Source organism: Podarcis muralis, chromosome 3, assembly GCF_964188315.1.
Source record: "Podarcis muralis chromosome 3, rPodMur119.hap1.1, whole genome shotgun sequence".
Classification (NCBI taxonomy): Eukaryota; Metazoa; Chordata; class Lepidosauria; order Squamata; family Lacertidae; genus Podarcis; species Podarcis muralis.
Genome location: NC_135657.1, coordinates 72,296,476 through 72,308,547, shown reverse-complemented (window position 1 = coordinate 72,308,547; position 12,072 = coordinate 72,296,476). Strand labels below are relative to the sequence as shown.

Below are 12,072 nucleotides of genomic sequence, written 5' to 3'. Positions count from 1 at the left end.
AATAATGTGTGCAAAAATCCCAAATAAAAAAAAATACTGAACAGTAACAAAGAAATGTATGGCAATGGTAACGGCAATGGTAACAACAACCATTAATTGCACATTCTCAAAGGCAGAATAACTGTGTGTCAGACTGGCTCGATAAAACTTCCTCTCTACCTACCCTCAGCATTTTGTCAGGAGTAGAAATATCTTCAAACCAAGTGTGTGATTGGTGAGGCAAACAGAAGATGACCACACATCTTGTTCTCTCACATTTGAAGAGCAATAACTATCAACCCTAGTTCTATGCTCAGAATCTCTTAACTTCATTCATAAGCTTGTATTGAACATGTGAGGGAAGCTAACCCTTTCCCCCACTCTTGAACAAGCTCACTTTTTGAGGAAGGCATGGTGGTTAAAGTGGTCTAAGAGCCATCTAATCCAAGTGAAGTGATCTCAAGTAGGTGGCTTCAGAGTTGCCTTTCCCCACTCACTTCAATTCTCTGTTTCCTGGCCTTTTACAAACTGATGTATTAATACAGTGCAACAACTCCAGTCATTTATCTTCCATTAGTTTATCTTGTAAGTTTGACCCTGAAGTAGGACTCAGGAGTAGAAATATTACACATGGAGATTGCACCCATTTAGCACCATTTGTTTTCTTCTCCCAGCCTCACTTGCTCACTTCACTTCTATGTGTGAGGGAGAGGATAATATAAACAGAGTGGAGCTCTTAAACAGATAGGTGCTGTGTTCACTTCTGCTCCAGGTGTTATTGCAGTGACACACAGTGAGTGTTACTGCATTAGCTGTCAGTTGACAGTACACCCTGTACACCCACACAAACACAAATTACTCCTACCATGGTGACCTTGCCAGTATTTAGTAGGCCCTGGTGTTTTGTTTTGTTTTAACATGCTTCCTGGTTTCTTCCATTATGTCTCTCCTGACTAATTGAATGGGCTCACCTCTTTCTCTTCCAACGCACAATTTGGTAACAATGGAATTTAAACTTTACACATATATTGGCTGCTGTTAAGAAGGAAAGTCCATTGGGGTTTAAGGTGCAAAGTTATTGTTTTAGGGGTGTCTTTATCTTTCTTTTTTTTGGTGCAATTATATCCTGAACCCCTGGCCTACCTGGCAGCAAGTCAGTATACCAAGCCCAATGTTCAAAGTCCAAGGGTCAATCCACACAAGCAAAGTCCAACAGTCAGGAAACACACTTCAGGGTCAAGCCAATTCCAAAGTCCAGCCAAGGGCTATCAACATGGGCAGCTGAGCAGACACAGCCCTTCAGCTCTGCTCCCCGTTTGTACTTTGCTGATTGCAGCATCTGGGCTTGATGAGGCAGGTGACCCTCACCTGTTCCAGTCCTGCTCCAGCAGAGGAATCCCACCCCTCCTCCCAGAACTAGGGAGCTGGGCTGTGGGCCCTTGCTTGCCTCAACCTCCTAGAGCACCACTCCCACTGCTTCTCATACCTCAGGGCCCACTGTGTTTGTGGGGACTGGGGCCCCTCTGGCTCTGGTGATAGGTGCTGCTGCTCTGGTTTGTGTGCACTGACCTCCATCCCCTCATCATCCTCCGTCACCCTGTGAGTACTTCCTTCCCCATCCCCTGCTTGCCCAGTCTCGGCTACACCCCTGACCGGGATCCTCTTCCTCCCCGCTGTCATGCTGCCAGCTCATGACAAATTACAAAATGTGCACGCTTTGCACATGTGTGCTTTACAATTACAGTTATTAAAAAAGCAAACTTTCATTTTACACCCAGGGCACTGTTGGGATGTTAAGCCCACAAGGCCTAAGACCCAGGCCTTTTGTGCTAGGCCTCAGATTGCCTTCTCCCTCTTTTTAACTTCCTTTATCTTTTTTATAGGGCAATTGGGAGTGCTACAAAGTGAGATGCATGTGAGACTTTAGCTATCACACACCCTAGGCTGCGTACACACATTTAAAGCACATTTGAACCCTATCCTTCTCAAAAACTCTAGGCCACTGCAGCTTGGTAAGCTCTGTGAGAGGTGAACTACAGTTCACCTAGGATTCTTTTTTTGGAAGGTGGGGATGTATGCTTTAAATGTATGTTGTGTATGCGCCTTAATTTGCCCAGAGGCCAAGGCAAGCTGCAGAGAAACAGTCAGGACATGCCAGGGCAGTTCTCCAGCAACCAGCCTGCTCTGCTGCCACTGCTGCTGCCCACCTCTGTGTGAGACAGGTCCTATGTGTAGAGAGGTGGGAGGAGGCCTAGGGGCAGGGTGGGAGTTGGGGTCAGCTGTAAGGTGCTTGGCAAGGTCTAAGGGGAGTGGCAGGGAGCTGGTGAGGTCTGGAGGGATTGTCGAGAAGGGGTTCAGCTACTAGTAGTTTTAATATGTACATAAGATCTTCTGAATAGGTTATGTGGGGTGGGGGTAGGTAGAGGGTCCACTCAACACACAGCATACCTTCCAAGTGCCCCAGAAAAAATGGGACATCCCGTATTTCCAGGTGAAATCTAGATAGCCATTATAGGTGCAGCACTCTCACACCCTGAAAAAGGCACGGGGGGGGGGGGGAGCGAGGCCCAGGTCATGTTACTTGCCCAGGAGCACATCTTGGAAGGCACATGGCATTGGAAAATGTTAGATGGTATGACACAGTGCACTCAAACCAGAAAATCTTGTTGGTCGCCATATCTCAGAATAAGTCCTGACAGCCAGAGTAAGTTTTGCCCTATGATAGTCAGCCTAAATGTGCATCTATAAATACAAACTAGCACGTGCAAGTTTTAATGGGCATTTGTACAGTGGGCCTGTACCCCATGTGTTTGAAGTAATTTACCACACAATGTCCCTACTTTATACCTTAAAACCAGGATTAACCATATATATGAATGGAGTATATATGCATACTCCACTCACCCCTATGATTGAGAATACATGCATACAGAACCAAAGCTTCAGAGATAGGACTATGGCAAATATTTTTACCTTTCGAACCACAAAAAACCAGGATTTTTACAAACCATGATGAAGCAAGGAGGGGCAAATCATTCCTTAGAAATGAAACAAAAAACCTGTAACCTTTCCTTAAGGAAAGGTATCCAAACCGGAGACAGAGATGTTTACCCAAGCACACTCTCATCCATTGGGCTATACAGCACAGGTATAGCGGTTGAAGTTGACTAACAGAAAGATCAAAACCTGCTTCATGCCTTAACTGTCTCTGCTTCTTAAAGAATATTTTCACTCCCATTCTACTGGTCTACTTCCAGTATAATGGATGGGCTTGAGATGAATATCTTAAGGCAGTAGACTAAAGGGGTTGGGCTTCACTCCAATACCCAAGTTTAGTTCAGGTCTAGGGAACCCATGGTCCTCCAGCTGCTGTTGGACTACAACTTCCATCATCCCAAACAACTGGTCATGCTGGATGGGGATGATGGGAGTTGTAGTCCAACAGCACTGGGTGGGCCAGAGGTTTCCCAAGCCTGTTTTAGTGTTAAAACCAAACTAACAACTGCATTAATAGTAAGAACGCTTGTCTGGTTTGTCCTTCCATTAAGTACTCAGGCAGATTACCAATCTACCAGGTAGGTAAATGTGAGAAAGCCTTGACACTTGATAAGACCACGGACTTTTACCACATATTAGAATGTGTGGCAGGAAAAACACCCACCCGCACTCTTATGTTTGTACTAATACAAGAAAGCAAGTAACCACATGGCAGAAAACCTGACCACATGACAGATTAGTTGTCAGTGTGTTCAGCCTTTGTGACATGACAGTGAGGCCTCCCAAGCTGTATATGGGTTTTTTTCTCTTAAAACTTTAATTAGCCTCTGGTAAAAGCAAAGTAAAACTGGTTGTTGCAGTCAACAGTTTCCTCACATTAATTAAGTGTTGGGGCCAAATGGGCTCAGCAGCTGCTCAAAAGGAAGGATGAGTACTTGTCAGTCCCTTAAAATAGAGCTGTCTATCAGGTTCTGCCTCTTAATTAACACGCCCTTCCGACAGGTTAAGCCAAATTTCTGCAATTAGACGTTCGAGAGGAAGGCCACTATATATTATTAACTTTATATGTAGGGTGTGTTCTGCCTCGTGCCATCAGCCACACTTTGGCATTTAGGCCTTGCACAACAATAATTTAACAAGTCCGTCACCACATGACCTTCTGTGCATCCCTTTTACTTTATGCACATTGATGTTGTACACAAAACCTACACCTAGAAGGCTTACCTGTCCTGAGATGGAATAAGTTGTACTAGGGATGTCAATCAATTCAAAAATTTGTCATTGATCAGCCACAGGAGGCTTCTTCTTGTGCTCAAGACAGTAGTACTACTTATCCAAGCTTAACTTAGCTTAACTTGTCTTACAGGCACCTCTGGAGGAGCTCCATAAAACTGCAGAATCATAAAATTATACAGCTGGAAGATACCCCAAGTATCATCTAGTCCCAACCCCCTGCAATGCAGGAACGTCAGCTAAAGCATTCATGAGAGATAGCCATCCAGCCTCTGCTTAAGAACCTCCCATGAAGGAGAGTCCACCACCTTCCTTCAAGAATTGATTGCTCCTGCTATTTTCGTAAGTCATTTAGAGGTGTTAGTAAGCTCAGAAGACAAGAAATGTGAAGTTTTTTGTTGCAGTGGTGCTTTATGGCAGCAGCTTTGGAACTTGTTGGATTTGGTTACATCCATGCTGAGTGTAGAATAAGAACAAACCAACCATAACAAGATGGGTCACACAACACAGATAAGCTTGGTCCCCCCGGATTTTTCCAGAGAGTTTTGTATTTTAATACAAAGTTCTTGATTTGCCCAAGAAGTGTCTCCAAATGCTATGCAGTTCTTACAGCACAATACTTTTTGACTCCTTGTCAACAGTGCCAGAGTCTGGCCTGGAGATTCCATAGTCTGGCTCTTCTCCAAATAGTTCAATCACCTATTAACCGAGAACCAAAATAAAGAGCTTGGAGTGAAATGTGTCAGATTTAACAGTGATTGTTTTAAATCTTTTAACCCACACAATTGGCTTATGTTATATTCAGGGTCCAAATAATCTGATTTCTCTGTTGGCCTTGTATTAGAAAGCAAGGGCTCTTGACAGTGAAGTCAAGTCAAAGATACAATTTAGTCACCTGCACCCCAAAATTGTGGTGACAGATCAAAGGATACACGCCAACATAATTTTCAACTCTTTGGAACAAGACAGAATCAGCATCAGTCCTGCTAATCCTTAAATGTGCCCTTAACATCACACTCCCTCTTGGGCTTCTCCATCTCCCTGTGGCATATGTTTGACCCATCTTATTGCTCCTTGTCCTAGATTGGTGCAGTGTAATTCAGTGGTGACAGTCTGATGGCCATCACACCACACCCAAAACACTTCTGGGCTTCGGCTGTAAAGCCCATTAGTTAAGAATCTAGTTGAACACCCTCATTCCTCATTCTCTTCTTTTTCTTTGCTGACACCATTTTGTCATTTACCTTTGTCCATTGGCATCTTGAAGCTTCACTTCCCATTTTTGTTTTCTAATAACTAATCTACAACACAAACACTTACAGCATATGCATACATTTAATAAAAATGAGAAGGAATATAAATCGGGAGGGAAAAGGTTGGGAAGGTAAAAAGAGGTGCTGGGGAAGGGGGTGATGGTGAGAGAAACAGAGTGCCTAGTGGAAGGGGACTGCACAACAACCGACAAGGAGGTGGAATTGGCATTCCAGAAAAGCAGGAAAAACTGCAATGCTATACACGAACACTGGGGAAGGAGGAAGTCCCATTGCACCCAGTCCTTCTGTGTAAATATGCACAGTGTCACATATGCTGGGGGCGGGGAGAGACTATTTGCCCGCCCACCCCAAGATGTTGAAGAAGTGGAATTCCCCTTAGTCCTATCAAGCATGGCCAATAGCCAGGGATGGTGAGAGTGGTACTTCAGCAACCTCCAGAGCATCAAAGGTCCCTCACAGCTGATCTATATGCCTCTGAGCACAGGTAAACATGGAATAGCTAACAGGATGGAAATGCTGTTCATCTAAACATAAAGGTAAAGGGACCCTTGACTGTTAAGTCCAGTCGCGGACAACTCTGGGGTTGCAGCGCTCATCTCACTTTACTGGCTGAGGGAGTTGGCGTTTGTCTGCAGACAGTTTTTCCAGATCATGTGGCCAGCATGACAAAGCCACTTCTGACAAACCAGAGCAGCGCACAGACACGCCATTTACCTCCCCGCCGGAGTGGTTCCTATTTATCTACTTGCACTTTGATGTGCTATCTAACTGCTAGGTTAGGAGGAGCTGGCAGGAGCAGGGACCGAGCAACGGGAGCTCAACCCGTCGTGGGGATTCGAACCGCGGACCTTCTGATTGGCAAGCCCTATGCTCTGTGGTTTAGACCACAGCGCCACCCACATCCCTTTAATCTAAACATAAAAACCAATAAATGGGCAGAGCTATCCAATGTGTCTCTTGCGGACACAAGAGGCAATTCCTAGGGGTTGAGGTCTCTTTGGCCCCCAATAAATTGTTTGAGGATGCCAGCCCCCCCCCCAAAGGTGATGGGTATTGCCATTCAAATGTTGGGCATGTGTTGCGTCTTGTGATCACTTATGTGAGGTAGGGCTTACCTGCCCTGCCAATATTTTATTCAAGTTGGCACCCCGCTAGTGGAGGCTGGGGCTCCAGACTGTGTGTCTAAGAATAACTTCTGTGTTTTGTAACAAAGAATACTTTACCTGTGTTGTTTTTGCTGTAGCACTGAACGATGCATGAGTGAGACCTGTGATTACTGTTAAGTGAAGTATTTAAACTTACTTAATGCTGTAGTCAATTCACTGTGAGAGGGGTAGAGGCGGGAGAGCACAATCATGAGTGTTTAATACTCTAACAACCTATATTTCATACACTGTGCAAACAATGCACGTATGTCTCTCTTGACTAGACAGTGAGTCAAGCATTGTACACTTTTTTTTTTTAATTCAGGCAATCAAGCAGTCACGCACACACATGGGACATCAGGATTAACTAGTAGTTTCCAGCAGTTTCCTCCTCCCCTTTTTCTGTTTTATATTTTTACTCCAATTGGTTTCAATGGAAGGGAAAATAACTGCATGAGTTCCAGCGCTGGCATCATTTTTCCTCTCTTGTCAGGGGCATGCCAACGGCATAATACCATATTTTAATTATCAGGATCCAACTTCTTTTCTGATCTGCCACTCACATACCCAGCACTTTTTCTTCTACCATTGTCACAGGAGGATCAGCAACATCCAGCGGCCCTCAGCTGCCCTCCTAAGAAGCTGAGAATTGCTTCCGAAAATATCCAGAACTATTAACTCATCCTCCCTACAATCCCATCACTTGCTTCCTTTACTGGTATCCACAAACTCATCTGTCACTGGCCTCATTGTGACATCATGTCCTTCCACTCCTGTCTCTCTGCCACACTGCCACACATGCCTGGAACCACCGCTGCTCATGAAATCCTTTCATAAGAACATCAGAAGAGCCTGCTGGATCAGGCCCAAGGGCCATCTAGTTCCAGCACTCTGTTCTCACCATGGCTAGCCACATGTACCAGGAAGCCCACAAGCAGAAGCTGAGAGCAGCAGCAGCACTCTCCCCTCCTGTGGTTTCCTGCAACTGATATCAGAAGCATATTGCCTCCCACTTCTCTGTAATTTACCCCATCCCTACTATTAATTTCTCAAGCTCCTTTGTCTCCCATTTTGTTGCCCACTTAACACTGATTGGAATTACCTCTGGGAAGGGACCATGTCACTTCTAGCTCTCTGTACGGCAACTAGCACAACACTGAGCTACAAAAAACCCTGAATATGAATAGTAGCAATAGCTGTTGACTAACTCTCACCCCAGGTTTCAGGGCGCCCTTGCGTATCTGCCACAAGGTGTAACTTCCTACTCATTAAAAGTGAAGTTCTTTCAGCATCTGCGGGTGAAGGGTCACTGCTCATTTGAAAGATTGTAATTAAGTAATAGAGTTTCTCTTAGTCGTGATTATGATTCATTTTCCCTCACACCCCACCCCTTTTTCACGCAAACACTTAATGCCAGAGTTGATTCCTGTTCCACCTGCATATACTTGTAAGTCAAGGAACAAATGGGAGTCTCTGTTCTGTAATCACTTCTTTGGAAGAAATGTGTTGTAGTTGAACATTACCACACTGACCCCCCCCCCCCTTTACAGTTTGGCCACAATCCAACCCAAATTCAATACTTTTGTTTTTAAAAAATCAATCACTTTTTAATCCCATTCACTTTAATCAAATTCACAGTAATTCCATCCGCTTGACCACTGTGAGAACAGGATGCTGGACTAAATGGGCTACTGGCCTGCTCCAGAAGGTTCTTCTTGTGTCCATATATATAATTTCAAAATTAAACAAATAAAAGTGTTGTGCTATAAACCACCATGGAGCATTTAACTCCGTATGGGTGATCTAAGCCAGTTTGGTGTAGTGGTTAAGAGCGGTAGTCTTGTAATCTGGGGAACCGGGTTCGAGTCTCCGCTCCTCCACATGCAGCTGCTGGGTGACCTTGGGCCAGTCACACTTCTTTGAAGTCTCTCAGCCCCACTCACCTCACAGAGTGTTTGTTGTGGGGGAGGAAGGGAAAGGAGAATGTTAGCCGCTTTGAGACTCCTTAAAGGGAGTGAAAGGCGGGATATCAAATCCAAACTCTTCTTCTTCTTCTTCTAATTTGCATAGAACATACACTTCTCAAGCTTGGGAAACCACTCTACCCAAAGGCACAGAAGCACACCCTTAATGCTGCATTGTTCTTTTGGGAGCGGGCGGGGGGACCCCAGAAAGTTGCACAAGATCTAAGTGCTTCATTCAGAGTTACTGCCTGCCATTTAGGGTTAGGTGTTTACAAAGCTTTCATGTCAGTGTAGGTGGAACTACACATAATGTCTAATACTAAGGTTGCTTAAGCATTTTATTCTGCCTTTAGGAGGAACAAGAATTACTTCACTGAGTACCTTTTCTAAATTAATTTTTTATTTTTTAAAAAAACTTATATTTTTTTGTTGTTAGTTACAAAATGACCCAGAAAAGACACACCCTTCCAACAGCCCACAGAAGCGAACCAGAAACAATATAGCCCACTTTTTCATACAGAATATGAAGACAAACTGCAGGAAAGAAATTGGAATAGACAGCCCTCATTCACATGGCATGCACATCACTTGATTTATGCATGTTCATTCAGAAGTACAACTGGTGCTATTTTTCAAGAAATGGAGCTGCCGGAACTCACCATGAACACCTCCTTCATTCTCTTAGAATGGCCATGACGCCCACCTGGGAGGTGCTGGAAGTGAGTTCGTGTGAGTTCCAGCTGAAAAAAAGCCCTGATTACAACCCAGTGGTTTCCATGGGGTTTACCCCCCAAAAAATGTCTTTAGGGTTGCAGGCTTACAATGTGATCCTATGCATGTCTATTCAGATGTAAGTCCTGTTGCATTAAGGATGCTTACTCCCCAGAAACTGCAGCCTAAGGTACGTTTTACACTTCCTGATCACAGGCTTGTAAGACTCCCATCAGACCACATCATTGAATGTGGCAAGGTTGGAGGTGACGGAAGTGGCCTCAAGCACACTTGAATAGGGTTTGAGAGCAGAGTTTTCCCCATGAGATGCTTCCATAGGCAGAAGAGAGGAGTAGCAATTTCTGCCACTTCCTCCTCTACCTAAAGACTCCATGAAAAGCTGATCTGGAGCGTTGTGTGACCCACTGGAACAGGGCGGGAGGTGGTGTGGGGGATAGCAACAGGGGAGGCAATTGACTCAAATCCTCCACCCATCCTTCCTCCAGCAGGAAAATGGAAGAAGTGCTTCTTGGAAGGGTATGTCTGGATACAACCCATTACAGTACTACTGGCAGCTGAACATGTGAACTGACTGTTCAGTTGAAAGCATAGCTTTGAAAGCAGAGTGAGGGATGTGAAAGCTGTGCCCAGTGTTGTATCTATGGAGGTCTATTTGCATAAGGAGCTCCAAGTTGCACTTATCATATCTTCAGCACATGTATGTGAACCCGCCTGCAGAACAGAGAATCCAAGTGTTATGCATGCATGTTTGAACCAGTCTTGGAAAATGGGGGACCAAATTTAAGGGATCCGACTCTCTGATAAAAGCTTTCAGTACTTTTCCACATGTTTCTAACAAGTGAAACATACGTTTCCTCCAGATTCACTTGGAATTCTTAGTTCCATCCCTTTTCATACTGGGTGGCACCAGGTGATAGAAAGAAAAGTGATAAAGAATCGTAGCTGAGCAAACCCTTCCCGGTGATTTATAATTACTATGATCTTTTTTAGAACCGTAGATGAAAATTAAGAATGACTTTCCATAGCCCTTGATGTTAAGAGTCATTTCCTCTAACATAAAAGACATGAACTAAAAGGGAGCCCTTGCTTGAAGTGGCATGACTTGAAAATCAAACTCATTCACCCCGGGTGAGTAACAACACTACATCCTTGGCTGCCAACATTAAATTTACACAGGCAACTTTCTATTGTACGAAATTGATGAATCACATGTTCTTCTATTGTACCTTTTTTTCTTCCATGGTTATTATGCTTTCCTTTTCCTCCTCTTTTCAGTTCTTCTGAAATATGATTAAACACTGATTATTGTGAAGACTCCACCCCACCCTCTGGCCACCAGTCTCTTCCTGATATCCTCTTCCACAGGGTTTGCACTGAAGTAGGAGGCCTGAAAAGCAAGCATGCCTAGACATATAGTTTCCTGAGGGAAAGCCTTAAGATGCTTCAGGGTGTCAATTAATATAAAATAGAACCTTTATGACCACCACAAGCCTGTTATATGCCAAAGGATAGAAAAGTAGCCGTCAACCAGCAAAAGAGGGTATCATTAGAAAAACCTGGGAACAACTAGGCTTGATTAAATTGTCAGCAATGTTAAAGAAAAAGGATAATTACCAAGAATAAATTAAGTCCGTTAACAGCCTATGCAAAAAGAGAAGCCATTACTTCTTTACATTTTTCCAGTTATAGCTGCAATCGTTACTTTACTTCCCCAAGAGGATGTCCTAGACTGTCTTCATATGACAAACAGTGTAGTAAGAGTTATGTCTCCAGCATGAGTCTTCCTGGAATCATCATGCTTGTGAGACGGGTTCCATGCCTTGATGCTCATGCATTAGTTACCCTCCCCTTTTATTTAAGGAAAACCACACAGCCAGCCACAGCCATTTGCCTACTCAGCAGGGGGTAGCCCTCAGTTTCCCCAGCTGAAAACAAATCCCACCACTAGCAACCTCAGCCTTATCGGAATTTGGTCCGATAATCTGGGAACGTGGAGTTACAGGGCTTTGAATTAAAACGCCCTCTTAAAATGGTTTCTGAAATCTGCTCTATTTACGAGTTGTGAAAAGTTGCCTCATACTGTCTAGTCATAACATTAAACGCCAGAGACAAAATGCAGAAAAGGGAATTCCTTTCTTCACAAAAACACTCGCTGCGTGCTTCTGACAGGCCAACTGCTTTTGAGTTAGGACATGAGCTGGCATGGCACTTTTTGTTTCAAAGGGAGACAGAAAATGAAAGGGAATTCAAAATGAAGCAGAGCAAATTTATGTTCTTCAGTAGGGATACAGGAATCTGCGCATGTTTAAAGCAGGCTTTAGTGCCACCATCCTTTGCAAACACTGTGTGCGCATTATCTAAATGATACCGAAATCCAGATGCAAGCTCTCAGAAATAGAAAACCAAACTATTTTGGAGAGCGTGGGAAGTTAAGAGTCAGTTGTTCCTATTTATTAGTAATTATTTTCAGCTGTGCTGGCAAATGATTAAAACAAATTGTTAGCCTTTAATGAGACATTGTATTTCCCTCTTTTTCTTCAACAATCAAATGGAAATTATTTCATCAGTAGAAAAGTGATATACTGTACCTGATGCTGGAGAATATTGGGAAAGGGAAACAACATGCAAAGTCACCTTTTGGCATTAGGGCAATTTCCTTAAACTCAGCTGATGCAGGCATGACTTGCTATTTGGTTATTATATTCTCATTTACATTCTTCAATCACTACTGTGTTTCGGGATGGTTTT

At 43.8% G+C, this 12,072-nt stretch overlaps 1 long non-coding RNA gene across 1 annotated transcript; it reads left to right on the top strand.

Moving 5' to 3' along the window:
- The first annotated feature begins 1,472 nt into the window (after positions 1 to 1,472).
- Positions 1,473 to 10,413, top strand: LOC144327282 (uncharacterized). The gene is made up of 3 exons (XR_013392285.1): positions 1,473 to 1,578; positions 4,343 to 4,551; positions 10,315 to 10,413. It is a non-coding gene; the product is annotated as an uncharacterized LOC144327282 (long non-coding RNA).
- The last annotated feature ends 1,659 nt before the right edge of the window (positions 10,414 to 12,072 follow it).